The 12,772-nt window shown below is 41.2% G+C and overlaps 1 long non-coding RNA gene across 1 annotated transcript; it reads left to right on the top strand.

The window, feature by feature from the left end:
* The first annotated feature begins 7,025 nt into the window (after positions 1 to 7,025).
* Positions 7,026 to 7,832, top strand: LOC119330207. The gene is made up of 3 exons (XR_005159948.1): positions 7,026 to 7,054; positions 7,463 to 7,559; positions 7,802 to 7,832. It is a non-coding gene; the product is annotated as an uncharacterized LOC119330207 (long non-coding RNA).
* The last annotated feature ends 4,940 nt before the right edge of the window (positions 7,833 to 12,772 follow it).

The raw sequence follows: 12,772 nt of genomic DNA, 5'->3' as shown, positions 1-12,772 counted from the left end.
GGGCACTCGGCCGGCTCCTTCTCCGGCGCGTGGCGACACTCCGCCTCCTTCTCCGCCTGCGCCGACGCGCCCGAGCAGCCAGCCTCCCCCTTCTCCGCCTCGTCAGCAAGGGCGGAAGAGACCTGCCACCGCTCCGGCTGCTCCGGCGCGTCGTAGTCCTTCTCCTCCGCCTCGTAAGCAAGTAAAGAAGACAACCGCTCCATCTGCTCTGTCGGCGTCTAGCAGTACAGCCAGAGGCGGGAGGACATACAGATTCGATCCTTCTCTGAAGACTCCAGAGAAGTTACCATACGAGAGGACCCCGGAGGAGAACGCCGAGATCACGCGAGAAGAAGTGAGAAACTTCTTTGAAGGGGTGAAAGCAAAGAAACATCCACCTCCGGAGGAGAAGGTAGATCCGGTGAAAGTGAAGCGCCCTCTGGCTGCCCTGACAAAACCACCCAAGTCTCCGTCGAAAGGAAACTATGAGCGCATTATTGGAAAGGAATTTGCCGAAGCGGAGCGGTCGGGAAGTACTGTCAGTGATCAAAGGCTGAAAGAATGACGAGCTGGGAAACAAATTGCCCAACTCGGCGAACAAGCGAAGCAATCGTGCCCCCCGCTCAAGGTGCCTAGCGACATCGTCGCTAATGATCCGAGGATGGTGCCCGGTTATAGCAATCTTGGAGATTACCTGCCCGACGATGTACATTATGATTTCATGGAGGTGCAGATACAAAGATACGAGTACGAGAAGCCTCTCGTCAAAGATGAAAGATCTCTATCAACGATGATGCGAAGATTGCATGATTGGTACTTGAAAATCTGCAGGGAGTATGGGGGGAGGAGTACTTTGTATGTGAGAGTTAAAAAGGAGCATGACCTCGTTGGAATTGATCTGTTGCCTGTTCCATTTGAGGAGTTCTTTCAGTTTTTCAATCAATTGGCCCTCGATAAAGCAACGGTCACCTACTACTGTCTGTAAGTAGTACTACTTCTGTCATTAAGTCTCTCTATATAGCTCAGCTCTTTCCACTACAACAAAACATACTTTAAGTAACACAATCATGTAACAGATAGAAATATATGTTACATGTAAAATTACGGTAACACATCATTTGTGTGGAACGACATCAGTAACACATACAATATGTCGTGGAGAGAATGTGTTACAAATATATCGAGGTAGTAACATATAATTATGTGTTGGTGCAGAAGTGTTACAACTTTAGTAATAGTAACACATAACCATGGGTTAGTACGCTACAAACTTTATTATTGGGAGAAATAGAAAATCCAAAATGAACTACTCCCTCTGTTCCATAATTCTTGTCATGTTTTTAGTTAAAAAAATTGAACTAAAAACATGACAAAATTATGGAACGGAGTGAGTACATACCTAGATCACCAATACCTTTACACATAAGGCCCACATGTCAACATGAGTTTTGTATAAATATGTTTTCTTTGTAAATACAGCTTTCATTCTTTGGTCAATATGTTATGAAAAAACAATACATTGGTACGTACCGAACTATTTCAGTATGGTTGAAGTGAATACATATTCAACCATATTTTACGGGAGTTTTAGGATGTCTCAACAACCATACATGCCAAATGCACATAGTTTAAAATGATAATATATTTTTTGATAAACTTCTTCTCCTTTATTCATTCATAAGTAAAGTAGCATCGTTTACAAGTAAAGGGATAACCTCATCAGGGGCGTTATCCATCCAAACACTCGGAGAAGAAAACCTAGCTAACCTTGCTAGTTCATGAGCTACTCGATTACGTTCCCTATTACAATGATCATAAATGACATGGGAAAAGGAGCGGAAGACCACCAACAATTGATAGCTTAGCTTTTGAACTGTCCAGTGGTACAACTATAACACCAATCAAGCACTAATTGGCAGTCTAGTACACCAGTGATGTACTAGCATGAATCCTTGTAAAGAAAGTTGCTCGTGTGCTAGTAAATTTTTTTTTGAAGAACAGCCACACACTCCCGCCGGTACATCACAAGAGTCATCCATAGCACCAGTAGCAACCGACGTCACTCGAACAACAACAACATTACAACAAGAGTGGCACCAAGCAAACAAGCAGCAAGCACGCAACATACATCGCCTAGCTGACTGGGCGGCAAGACGGCCAACGCCCAACTGCAAGTGCAAGCTAAAAAAGTCATACACGCACAACGGCTAGCACCTGGCTACAAGTGCAAGCCACAGAAGTCACACATGCACAAACTGGTTCTCAAAAAAAAAAAGTTTGAATCGGACGTCCAGGTTTTGACAGCAAACAGACATCCCGCATAAATCAAGACATCAATTTCAAAAATATATAAGTTCAGTTTACAAGATGGTAAATCTGTATACTTCTTTGACATAAGTGTACCTATTCCCAATTACAATCTGTCATACATGAAACATAACTTAGTAACAATTTTCTGAAATTTTCTAAGGTTCATGTTCGAAGAGCAAATACTATGCAAACATAAAGAAATTTGCTAAAAGGCACATAGCTTCTTCATCAGTTTAGAACAATCCTTCTAAGCTCCACTTGCAGAATTTCCTGAAAAATAAGATTCAGCGAAACGCTTGAGCAGAAGGCCATTACAAATCAGAAGAGTCAAGTTAAACTCAATACATATATGGTATGTGGTTATAATATAATGTAAACTTAGTGCTTTATGGTAGAGATAACATGTATGATCCAGCGCATATATGCTTAACTGTATGAACTAGACAGAAACATAAGAGGGCCAGCAAAAATAGTATCATACATCAGTCTAACTATAAATCTTGCATTCATTTGATAACTGATATTTTCTTGTTTTAAAACAACTCATTGGTGAAACAAAAAAAAGCAAATAACCAATTCTATTGGGTGTTAGATCAGGAGAATTGACTATGAATCAGTTGGCACTTGGCAATGAGGTTCTGTTCTGCAGTGGGAGTGATAAAGAAGTAACATAACTTGAGAAAGAGACATGTTTTAAGAGAAGGAGATGATCAACTAATATGCTAATAACAGAATCAAACCAATAGCTCTCATAAACCTCCTACAAATAGGTGGTGTTTTTCCTGTGTGTCACTTTCGGTGACATGTTAGATTTTTTACCTCATATTTTTCATTCGATCCAAAAAAGGGATCATGTTCCATTATCAAGGGGTAACAGAATAAAACAAAGAAAACCGTCGCATCCAGGTTGCAACATGTTTTAACTTATGTTTTCACTGAAATTTTGTGTTGCACCTTTGGTAAATTCAAGAACTGTTTTACTGAGCCTATGTCAGATATTCTTCGTTAGTTTTCAACTGAAATTTTGCGCTACCTCCCCTGTTAAATTTAAGAACTATCTTGCTGAAGTTTTAGTATGGTGCCCAAGAGTTCATATGTAGCCACTTGCAGAAAATGCATATTAGGCTGCTTTTTTGGAAATGGATTGTGCGCGAGTTGTCTATTTCAAGAATATATTGTATCTATTTTTCTGCACTTCATAATATATTTTGGTATTTTACGCCATCAACTCTTTCTTGGGGAATCGGGTCAATACGTTGGCTATGGAAAAGCAAGCTATAGCAGATCACTGAGTGTAGATAAAATGGAATGGTATTTTTGTTCTCCCAAGGCACTAAAGAGTAAGCACTCAGAGACAATAATTCATAGTTTGAATATGAAGTACTACAGGTTCAGAACGAAGCTAGAGTCATATTGCATTGGTACAAATAACCCTTGGTATTAGAACCCGACCAAAAAACTGGATTTCCGACCTGAACCTGGTATTGGGGAATCATTCTTCCTCCAGGGTCAGATTAAAAAATGGAAATTGTAGTACTATTACAACAAATACAAATGCATGGGTATTGTTGGTGTCGTATTGTGACAAACTAACAACAAAGTCAACCTCTACGTGTGAAATTGTGAAAATCATCATGCATTACTGTTGTTTTTAACATCATTGCACAATTGTGTATAATGTACGTACAATCATCAATTGATTTTCTCTCGATGCTGTTGTATTTCATGGAGTGTCAAACCAAAATTGTCACATAATCACAGTAATCAGACCACATCACCTAATCTAAATCTGCGTTAAAAAAATCAGAACATGGGAGAATGGATTAATGGACTCAATGGACAGTGACATACCTCAGTTGCCTAGGTATCGAGAGGTAGATATTGGAATTGGATCAGTGGAGAAGAAGCAGAGCCAGCCGCCAGATGGGTCAGGAGAAGCCCAGGTTATGGCCGCGGCGGCAGCGGTTGACGGTGGGCGTGGAACTGAGCGCCGAGCGTAGGCGGTGTGGGCTCTGTACTCGAGCGGTGCCGGCGGGGGCCCGTGACCCTGTCTGAATCACAGCCGTATTCCCGTGGTAGCCGGCGAGATACGTTGCCCATGGTCCACCTCTGCTAGGTACGGCAGTCGGATACGTCCCTTCTTCGCTTCTTCCTGTCTACCTGGACGAACGCGAATAGAACAAGGGCGGAGGACGGTCGGCCAGGGGGAACCCGCGGAGGACGGCGGCGGAATAAGGGATAGGGTTATGGGCAGGACTAATTCGGGGCAACGGGAGGGCATTTTTTCACACAGAAAAATAAAAAAAATTACAGTGTTTCGGGAATCGACATTGAACCGCTCAGTTATGTGCAAACTGGCAGAATTAGCCGGTTTTCTTTGAAATCTCTCGGTTTGACAGGATTTTCATGGTTCGATAGTGTGAACGGTCCGCAGAACTTAACCAACCATTAAGGTCATCGGTTCTAGCTCTTTTTGGTCCAACCACTAGTTTGGTCCGGTTTTTAAAACTATGATTTTTCCTGATTTAGTATTATTGACGGTTCAGAACATTTAACCAAGATCGGTTCTAGGAGTCGGTCAATCAGAACAAAATCAATCAGCTACCTCCTGACTGTTGAATCGCGTGACAGTTTACATTTATGATATTTGTGTCGCTAAATTGGTGATCTTCTCTCGGCCATCCCTGCGCATTGCACACCTAACCTAGTGTACGACAAATGTAGTTTAATATTTTCATGATGTATGTCTATGATGTACATAATGTATTGGAAGAGGATACTCCTATCCATGACGCCTTCCTTCTCTTTCATGCCATCACCACCCCCCTCCCTCCATGTCATTGCCCCAGCCATCTCACCTCCACACCGCGACAAAGCCTGTTCCTGTCGCCTTCCCTTCCATCCATGGCATGGCCCACACCCTCCTATCCCTGCTATCTCTCCACGCCACGACGAAGCCCGTCGCTGTTGCCTCCCTTTCCTACCAAGGCATCGCCTGCACCCTCTTTGTCCCCGCCATGACGTCGCCAATGTCTTTCTCCCCTGCCACGGCGTCACCGTCCTCCTACTATTTCCCGAAGACCGAAACATGTTTATACTTTTACCACCCTCACAAGTTGATGTCTTTGTCACATGGACCTGCTAGAAAAGTTATTGCACGAGTGTTATGATCACTATGAAAGTGTGTAACTGGTGCACAATTCCCACCCTTACAAGTAGTATATGCATGATTCTTTGGGCTCGATTGGAGCGTCTAATAACTCAACGACCAGAGTTGGGACAAAATTTCAATGGAAGGGTCGCATGGGATGGTCGTGCATGAAGCGTGTTGGCATGCCATGAGTTTGCTTCCAACTCCTAAGCAAGTTTATGGCCGGACACCACGATGTCTAAAGAACAAACACCCCCATTGAGTTGTTAGAAACAAACATCACCAACATCTCGTCACATCGGCCTCTCAAAGGGTTATCACTAGCTACTACTCCTGGATGCTGGAGAGATGAGTTCATCAAGTTGAGAAACCAATCAAGGGTTTATCTCCCCCAGTCCCCTTGATGACTAGGGTAAACTCTCATCTACCTGCCGCTCCGGTGGTCGGTGGCGCGGAGAGGATCCCTCCACTCTGGTTAGTAGTTTAGGCTACGTTTTTTTAGTCGTTGTAGGTGCGGTGCTCGGGCAAACGACGACACTTATTTTTTGAGTTTCTTCCAGTTTTCGATTATCCTCGAGTTCGTCCATCTAAACGTAGTTAACGAAGCTCCAACATAGATTCCTGCTGTCTCATTGGGACGGTGAGGTTAGGGTTTCTCGTCATGTGGCGAGATTTGGTTTCATGTGCTTCAGACCTATTCAAGGGTTCAATGATTCATGCGCCTCCAGGGCGTTGGTCCTCAGGGGTGTGCACGAAGATTATACTGTTGTCATGGACAAGGTCAAAGGGGAGCGGCGACAACGATGTGTCAGTGGCTCGTGTTGACGACATAGTGGTCGCTCGGTGGTCTCGGAATATTGATGTAATTTGTTTATTTTTTATGTTTGACGTGCTTTGCACTTCCGATGAACTTTAAGAATAGATCTGAATCATTTTTGAGAAAAAAAACTTTGGTGGACTTCCCAACTACCTTTTTTCTTTTGAGTTGAAGGACTTCCCACTTCTTATTTTGATGGCTTGCGCCCTCGTTTTTCTCCTTTTCGTGTAGTTGGGCCCGCTGCCCAGTGAAAAAAAAAGACACATAAAAGAGAGAGAAAGCGCGCGTACGTGGCAATATTTTGGTCAATTAGGTCTCCTTCGTTCCCTCAAATCTCTCCGCCTCCATAAGCCCAAATCCCCCTTCTCTCTCGAAGCATCTCCTATCCAAAGATCCAGATGCGCTCACCACCGTCGTTCGCGTCCAAGCCACCCCGCCGTTCCCCACCGTCGTCCGCATCCAAGCCGCCCCGCCGTTCCCCACCGTCGTCCGCATCCAAGCCGCCCCGCCGTGTCCCCTACCAGACTGTCGTGTCCCACCACCTCCCGTCTCCCCACCGTCGCCCCACGCCCCCACCTCCCCTGCATCACCACCGCCCGGCCGCCCCACGCCGCACTGCCCTGTCGTGCCCCCTCTTCCTCCCCTCGTATACCTCCAGCATGGTCGTGACGGCCGCGCTGACCATGGCCACGACAGCAAGGATGATGGCGACGCGTGACCCATGGTGACCTTACCCCGGCTGGTAGTTTGGATGACCACCGGATCTAGCTGACATCGTATCCCCTCCTCTCCAACAGGTCTCTCTCACTCTACGGTTTTACTTTTGTGCCACAGCTCGTGTTTCCATCAAGAATTGCTCATATTACATATTGTCAATGCATGCTCATTGTAGAGAGATATGTTTATTTCACTATAAATCTGTGTATTCAGGAGATCAATAGATTACTTGGGGATAATCATGTCAAATTATTTTTGAACCATCAAGTAGTAGTTAGTGTTAATTTGAGTAATTTCTAAATGGTAAAAAAGAGGAAGTCCTCAAATAGATTGACATGAATAGCAACAAGAGAAACTCAATTAGAGTTGTTGAATTTCACATGATTGTGAATGTATCTATGGACACACTGCAAGTAGATTAACCTTCTCTTGTTATTAAAGTACCACTTTGAGTCTATATAACAGATAGTGGCATCTTATTAATGTAGTTAGCAGAGCTGTGATCTTGTTGTATCAGGAATTCAGGAGGTCTGATAAATTGTAATTTCTCTCCAACTAGGCATTCCCCTTTGATCTTAGTGCCATGTAAGTATGCACCATTGTCGCTCAGTGCCTCAGTTTCAACAAAATGTAGGAAATTGAACTTTGTACTGAAGAATATGTTGTGCAAACTGACCACTATGTCCATCTAGTATCTACTATTATGTCAATGTGATTTCGATCTCTAGTTGTTTACTATGATGATTACGTTTTTGCTTTGTTTGCACAAAGGAAACCATTAGTTTTTCACCCTTTATTTATCATCGAGTTGCCCTCTTTATCTGCAGGAACATGTTCTTACCGGTGGTCAGGTCTGCTGGTTGATGCATAGTAGCATCTAATTCAGGCTCTTGCATGAAGGAGCTTCTTGAGGTGATGTTATGTAGTTTGAGCTTATGAACGTACTTGCGAGCCTTTGGAACTAACCACTTGGTGTTTCCCTATTCTTTTGCAGATTTTGGCAACTAAAAAAGGAGTGCCTATCAACGAACCCCCCCCTCCCCCCCAATCTCCAGTTCCACCTTCTGCTTGTTCACCATCTCTTCCAGATTTTGGAGTGCCAAGAACCACCAGCTTTGTGTGCTCAGCAACATATAGATCATGTAAGTTCTCTACCCAATACCCATGAATGCTTCTGTTGCTGGTGCTTTCTACCCAATACCCATGACTGATTGCTGCTGGGCTGCCTGCTGTTCCTAGTCAATTAGCAATTTCAGAATTAAATTAATTGGGCACGCAATTAATTTAGTGCAAATCATTATTGTATGTGTCTTTCTAGTTCGTCTAGTGATAATAATCTGGGACAGATTCGGTCTAGCCTAGCACATATATTTCAGGAAAGTAAGTATCACAGACTCGGCGTAGTCTAGCACATATCTTTTAGGAATGTGAGTATCACAGATTCAGTGTAGCCTACCACATATCTTTTAGATCAAGGTTAGGTTTTAGTGTTCTTTACTGGGTTGTGCTCACGACTGACAAAGCAGTATCATGTGTTGTGCAAGCTGCCGAAACACTAGGAGAGGTACATACTCAGCGTACTGCAGTATTTAGAGCATTCAGTCATGAATCAAAATCCTTTTTATGGTAGGGATGAATCAAAATCTTAGTCTAATATTATGTCAAACTATCCTAAGCATGGTAATTAACGTTTGTCAATTTCGTTCCTGGTCCAGATGATTTACACAGCACAAAAAAATCCATGTACATAGGCAGGTTGTCCCAGCAAGTAAAAATTTCACTACACACCGCTTTTAGTAATTATCACTAAAGCTTTGTTTCGTGCTTTGATATGCGAGTTTGATAGGAGCAGCAATGCTTTGGTGATAAAACTTTTGTTCCGTCAAAACTGAAAATATTAACCTGTCCTGTGAAATGATAATATATATTAATCAATTGTGGGTATTTTGGCAATTCTATGATGTTTATTGTCCTACTTTTTTTTCTAAAGGTATAGCGTGATGTATACCTGCAGACTTTGTCAAGAAAACGTGCAAGAACATTTTAGTAGAGCTTGGATGTAGGTGAGGACATGAGGTAGTATTTCAAAAGCTTCATCACGGCACATATATTGATGTACTTCTGAAAATGTACTTGCTTGAATTATATGTATCATATTCTGTTGACTGCACTTTCTAGTATCTTCGTACCACAGTTAAATAAATCTACTGGAAATCTATAGTGGATGGTATGCTACAAAAATGGTGAGAAATGAATTTCTTTCTCGGTAAGTAACTTTGTTTTCCAGTGTGCAGCCAGGCTATTGGGTTTGGAGGGTTGATTCAACTTATAGAAGGGGCCGTATGCACCAAAGAGTAGTAGAGATAGAGATGCTAGTGGGGTCTGCGAAGCTATGGAGGCAGGTGAAGGTGTCATATGCATGTTTGCATCTTCTCTTCTCATGAATCTTATATGGAGAAATATAATTCAGGAAACAACTATGTAAGTGCAGCAATATCAGTTTTCACTAAATATGATCCACCAACTATATCAAGGCACTGTAATTTGAACCATTCAAATTATGTTAAATGTGGTAAATAGCCGAATTTTCTCGAAAAACATTGCCGTTATTTTCTAAAACATTGCCAGGCGTGGCAACGCGCCCCTTTATGTCCTACTATCTAAAATCTTCTTACGAGTACTTTAGTTAGGTACTAGCAAGCATGCGCGCCCACACACGCACGTACAACACAACACACATGCTCTGCTCCTGATTTGTCAATAGTATGCTGATGCTTTGCTTTGATCTGCTCTACCACTCTGAAATTTTTGCAATGGGGGCCACTTACTTTGCATGTGCTTGCTCATGCAGTGACCTGATTGATACTTGTCTCTCTTCAACTAATGTCCAGATACAACAAGTTAGTCTTGATTTGTACAGGAGCCAAGTAGAATTGTCTGAACTCTTTTTTGGGGTTTTTACTTACCACACATCTGCCATGTGGTGACTGTCAGAACTCTAAATACAATAGCGCAACAGTTTACTACTATGTGAGATTAAATGGGATTATGTGGGAAGTAGACGCAACATGGTTGATTGTGGGCTGCCTATGAACACCCGCATAACAGATGCGTGCAGATGTGGGCATCCTGCTATTAGTCCCGCTTGTAGCCTGAATGTGTATCCCTAACGAAGTGAAGGGTCATGACAATCTTCCTGAACTATGACCATGTGTATCCATTGACCTATTTTTCATGCAAATTCTACTATCATTATATAGGTTGCTTCCAAAGTAGTTTCAAAGACTTCAACATATCCAAACAAGTGGAATGTTGCATATGCTACTATTCGGTGTACTGATCCAGAAACTAGGGCTGGTGATATTGAGTTAGGTACCGACTTTGCATGTGTGTGCATAGATGAAACTATTCTGGATAATGAGGTATTGGGGAAGTTTAAGTTTCTGATTGGTGATGCTTTTTCTTGAGGATACTTAATCGCCTGGCCTCGAGCTTTTGTAAGTCAAAACTCTTTTCTTCCATATTTCAAAATTATATTTGTGTACATTTAATCACATAACTATAAGATCCAATTTTCTTTTGCAGATTAAAAAGAAGGATAATTGAGTTGCAGCTAAATTCTCCGGTTGGATCAAGAAGCAAATAAAATTATAAAAATGTACTTTGCAATGACCGTAGTTTCTGTTGATAGATGGAAAAAAATGTAATATCATACACAAGATCTTTTTTTGTTAGAATTGATGCAAATGCTATGTTGTAATATTCTCTAGAGATATGTTCTCTGTGGTCAAATTAATATGAATGATATGTTGCACCGATAATATTGGTATTTGTTTATTGTAATGCATATGTATTCGACACTGTTGTATATTCATCATAAATATCTCGATATTTTCAGTTTGTGTATGTCTCGTGCTTCAGTTTCTCTATCATTTTAATGGTGCCAAGCATCAAATTAAAATAATTGACTATTTGAGCAACTGCAACAATTTTATTAAATAAATGTATATTCCATAAAATGGGTGCCTAATTTTTTGGTTAATCATTAAACATTAAATACATTAATTATGTTTCCATACTAAAATAGTAGTGTTACTGATGTTGTTACTGTAGTTACAAAATATGTTACTATACATAGTTGACAATTATAAATTATAGTGCTATGATAATTGGATATTATGTTACAACTTGTGTTACTCTAGGTATGAAAACATGTTACTACTAGTGTTACTATAGTTATAAAAATGTGTTACCAATGCATGGTAACACATAATATGCATGTTACTATAACATAATAGTAACACAATTTTTAAAGTACAATAACAATTATTATATGTGACAGCGGACACCACCTAGTAACACGGTCTAATGGAACACATTCCAAAATGTGTTACTATGTGACTTAGTAACACTGTTTTGGGTCTGTGGTAACATAACATGGTGTTACAAAAGCTCTGTCCTCTTGTAGTGTTCATTGCATGTATTTATAATTATCCTCACTATATTATGCATATTGAAGATCGTCGAATTGAAGAAAAGACAAATCGGTGATATTGGGTTCATTAACACAAATATCATAGATGCAACTCAGGTTAAATTTCATGCCGCAGATACCGAGGCCAACTTGCTACGATCGTTGGTAATAAATGAAAACAAAGATATGATACTATTTCCTTACAACTTCAAGTGAGTGTTACTGTCTTGTGCATATTCGGTTTCCCTTAGATATTAGTCAAGGTTATAGTAATGTAACTGATGAGTTATGCATGCGTGTGCAGCTTCCACTATATTCTCCTAAAGATTAAGCTTGAGCAGGGACTAGTAATCGTCTTAGACTCAAGATGAAAAGTTCCCCAGGACTATGTGGACATGACTCAAATGCTCGAGAAGTAAGTTAAATCGATCATTATCCATCATATCAGCAACTTTGTTCATTTCCTGATATATCAAGTAATTGTTTTCTTTGTCTGGTAGGGTTTGGAAAAAATTCACCAAAAAAGCTCTGGGACTCCCGAAGAAGCTGCAATTTAGACACCCGAAAGTAGGTACTATAGTACCATGTTCCGCGCATCTTCTATTGATTCAAGCGCTAGTTTCACCAATACCATTTGGCATTCTTTATTATCAATTTGATTGACCTCTATTTCTTGTAAAGTGGTTGTGGCAGGAACAAGGGAATGATTTCTGTGGATACTACGTTTGTGAGTCCATCCGCCACATGACCTGTAAGCGGGGCTACTCTGACGAACAATATGAAGTGCGTAAATAACAACATTCACAATTTTATTTTATTACCATCATTTGTGTTGAGTTTCATTCATTCATATATATATGTATTGACCCCCTTCTTCAAATTAGATGTTTCAGAAGCGGGATGAACTCCTAGCACCAGCTCGCATGCGAGCAATTCAAGAGGAATTGGCGGCATTTTTTCTTGACCACGTGATCGCTGAAGACGGAGAATACTATGTGGACCATGAGTCCGTATGTTAGGAGATTATATTTGTAAGAGATAATTATTGTATATATGTAGCCGGTAGTGTCGGATAGATATACGAGAACTTGTTGTTCGACCAATCTCTCGGAGAAGGAGAGGTGGTCGATATCACTTCTCTCTGTATGCATATATGTTCATGACGATCTTCTGTTTCCTTCGTTTGCTTACTAGCTAGCTAGCATGTCTAGTCCTCTCTATATGTATGTATAGTACGTAGCATCGACCAAGCACGGATATAAGAGAGGACACTTCTCTCTATTAATTATAGCTAGCTAACACAATATATAAAACACCTAAACTA

This window comes from Triticum dicoccoides, chromosome 7A (assembly GCF_002162155.2).
Source record: "Triticum dicoccoides isolate Atlit2015 ecotype Zavitan chromosome 7A, WEW_v2.0, whole genome shotgun sequence".
Taxonomy (NCBI): domain Eukaryota; kingdom Viridiplantae; phylum Streptophyta; class Magnoliopsida; order Poales; family Poaceae; genus Triticum; species Triticum dicoccoides.
Note: the sequence above shows the minus strand (reverse complement) of the source record. Positions and strands in the feature narration are given on the sequence as shown.